The following is a 3925-nucleotide window of genomic DNA, read 5'->3' as shown; positions in this document are numbered from 1 at the left end:
AAAAAAAAAAAGATACTTCCATGGTATTACTCGATGGTAGAACTCGTATAAACGTCAAAACACGTGGTCGAAACGAGTCGAGGTGTGAAATTGTATTTTTTTAGTGATGCACGTCTGCATCAAATTGTCGTGAATCGATCCCATCATTTCATGATGATACGCCAGCGACGTATACTCGTATATATCGATGTCTAACCAACTGATTAAGGTTTTCTCGAAATTTCTTCAAGCGATACATGTACGCTTTGAATTAAACATGGATCTTCTCTGCACCGCGTCTCCATTGCTCGTTTCTCAAAATTAATAATGAAGTTGGTCATTTTTGCGATTCGATATGTTGCGATTCGATAAGTTGCGATCTTCGCGATAGAACGTCGTGAAGTTGGTCAAATTCGTTGATGCTATATCTATACAAGTTCGATGTATCGTACTCGAAAGAGTTACTTGCCCTTACAATACGAAGAAAGAAAAGATACAATATATATCGAGAATACTCGCGATATATCCTCTTTGGACTTGGCATTGATATTTCGACACGAGTGAATCCGTGTTTCACTCGAGTGGTTTCGATTGACGGTAAAGCAAGCGCGATTGACGATAAACTGAACGTATTACTCGGATAATTAATTAAGCTCTCAAGCTAATGGAATGAAACGGTTACTAGATAATTGGCGTAATGAAATCGTGGTATTAAAAAATGCAAAACGCGATCGTATTTTAATTTCGATCTGCTGCGGTTGAACGACCAAATAGGAAGAAACGATATCAATCGTCCAAAGAGGAAGAGGTTAATTTCAAACAGTTTATAATTTTTTTTTTTTTTTAGATCATTTAAGAGGATAAGAATCGCGGTTTGGCCACAAGATTTATTACAAGGATTTCAGTACCGTGCTCCTATCGTAAACGACATAACAATAAACAATACTGAAATAATGTAACGTGTGCCGTATATTTTTTATCTCTTATTTTTATTTTAATTCTAAATTCATTTCATTTTTTTTTTTCTTTTATCCGTCTCAAGGTACGTTTAATCGATATATTTTTTTATAAATGCAATGGAGATGCGGTAATTGCGTTGTTACACGATTCGTTAATCGTTTAAACTACGTGTGTGTACGTAACTATCAGTCGACTATAATCTTCAGGCAGAGATATTCTACTTGCAAGGTAACTTGTTATTACTTTTGCTCGATATTTTTTGTTCTACGTAATTAATGTACGCATCACGTGTGACAAATGCATCGAACAATTACAATTATTACAAAAATAAAAAGATAGAAAATTTTTAGGAATTAATCTCGATTCGTAATATATTAATACGTTTTATTTGTACAATTTTCGAATTCACGTTTTTAATAATATTAACTATTTTGCTTTCATATTTTTTTGTGAACGATAACTCGATCATTATTGCATTGTACAGAAATTTAATGCATTAATAATATAGATATAATATAAATGATTTTGATAATTCATATCATTTTGCATTGAATATTAATACATTAATTAATTCAAAACCGGTTTTGTTTGTGTACCAAGAGATCATAAATGGAAATTTATAATCTCGATGGAGATTTTTTTCTTTTAGAAGAATCTTTTAGAAAGATTCTATTTATTACTTGGGTAAATGGGTAAGTAAAAAAAGAATAAAACGGAATAAAAATAAAATTATATTTCAACTCTTGCACAGGATAAAAAATTAATTATAAAGTAAATTAATTAAGATTTAAAGATACGAAGTTAAAAAGCTAATTTTTTTTAAAAGCTAATTCGCATTAATGATAAAACTTGATCGTCACCTCTCATTTGTAATTAACGATGATCCGTCACAGGGATGCGATAATTCGTGATGCAAGCACAAGATGCAAGATGAGCGTTATTTTATCCAATTTAAATCGTAATATTTTAGAAACGAGGAGTTGTAGATACGTCGTTTAACGCTTCAAGTGCTTTTCGATTTTTACCAATTCGATTCCCTCGATCTTTTGTTTCTCGAATTTTGTCTTGAAAAGTTTCACGATACATCGATATATCGTGTAAACAGGTATTTTTTTTTTTTTTTTATTCATTGACGCTACAAAGTATAGTGCACAGTGTTCGATAATCTTCTTAACCCTTCGCGGGCTGACTAGTTTAAAGTTGAAACCACTGAATCGATCATACACTTAAAAACGATTGTTTATTAATCCTACGTTTAGTAAACATCGAAAATTTTCTACTTCTTGTTAAAACGACGATAGATTTTACGCGTTCCAAAGGACGAATCTCTAAAAAATGCGTAATTTATTTATTTATTTATTTTTTTTTGCTTCTTTTCATTTTTTAGCATTCTAAAGATCGTAAAGTTGAATGTTTCTTTTTTTCTTTTTTTCAATTTTTTTTTCGAAGCTTTTTCGTTTTTTTTTTTCCTCTTAAACGCAAGCTTGACTCTCTTTGGGCGAAAATAACGAAGGGTTAAGAAGCACGTTCGAACTCGGTGAAAGAGTTATCATGGACACGAACCAGGATTGACGATCATATATGCAGTTAAACAATCGAGCTTTACCGGCTCGTCACCGCGACCTAATAATGATTTTTTTTTTTTTTCCTTTCTCAAGTAACAACACAATAATTAGGGAATTGATAAGAGGATTGTTGAAGAGGAAGGGGTGGGAGGAGGGGTGAATCTCGGTGGACGTTCAAAGAATATGGAAAGTGGAAGAAAATCTTCTCTCTTTTTCTTCTTGCGAGCAGAACAACTTTCCTCTTCTTTCCTCCCACAACCGTTTATTTAAACATCTATCGAGGTAAGGAAAAACGTGGATAGTACGACGACAGAAAACACATACACGGTATATACGCTATTATAAAAAATAATAAATATCATTGAAACGTGAGTTACACGAAGCGGAAACGCCCTCGACGAAGCCTCGAGACGATCGTTCCCGCTTTAACAATCTTAGGACATCGATATAATAATTTCTTCACGTATGTACGCGTGCACACGATCCATTCCCAGCTTAACGTCTCCAGACACGTGTAATCCCCTTTCCTTTTTCTTTCCTCCTCTTTTCCGAATGAAAACCGACCAATTACGAGCAATAACAAACACCATGTTTTTCACACCGCGTAATCTCTCATCGAGACACTTTATCGCGTATAGGTTATGTACCACTTTTTCCCTTTTCTTGTTTCTTTTTCGTGTGCACGCGGCAATGTAAGTGTGACGGTGAACGTGAGTGTAAGGAATAGATATCGTTAATATACGCAAGGATAACTAAGCTATCTACGACACTTTAAAATACTGTCCTGTGGATCTTTGTCGATAGAACACGCCCACCATTTTCCACGGCGTCGCTGTACACTGACGACGGTCACGTGGATCGCACGATCTACGCACGCGCATCTCCCGATATTCGTTCTACTCGTCGATCCACGTGACCGTACCGTTAATTTATCGTCTTAGCAAAACCTTATTTATCTTCGATTTGTATGCACGTGTATATATCGTATAATATATATATATATATATTTATATATAATACATATATCTCGTATATACAATATATATATATATATTTTAGATTTGTATATGTATATTATGTATATAAGATGCGGTAAATGTGTAATAAATTAGTTGTTAATGTTGTCGTTTCTCTCTTTTGTTTTTGTTTCGCCTCTTTCTCGTTTTATATATATATAGAGCTATGTATGTATACTTACATCGCGCCTCGTTAAGAACTAGTGATATGTATTCGTTTTGAACTATAGCGTTTAGTTTGATACGGCCCTAAAATAGTCGATTCGATCCGCGCTTCATCATCCATTAATTGTAATTTCAAGGATCGATTTTCAATTACAATTTCGAGATTCGATACCTGTATACGGGCAGTCTTGCTTCGTGGAGTACGATCGCGAAACAAACTTCACTCGAATCCCACCGAAT

Source organism: Apis dorsata, unplaced genomic scaffold (genome assembly GCF_000469605.1).
Source record: "Apis dorsata unplaced genomic scaffold, Apis dorsata 1.3 scaffold_170, whole genome shotgun sequence".
Taxonomy (NCBI): Eukaryota; Metazoa; Arthropoda; class Insecta; order Hymenoptera; family Apidae; genus Apis; species Apis dorsata.
The sequence above is the reverse complement of the archived record's forward strand: the minus strand, read 5'-3'. Positions refer to the sequence as shown.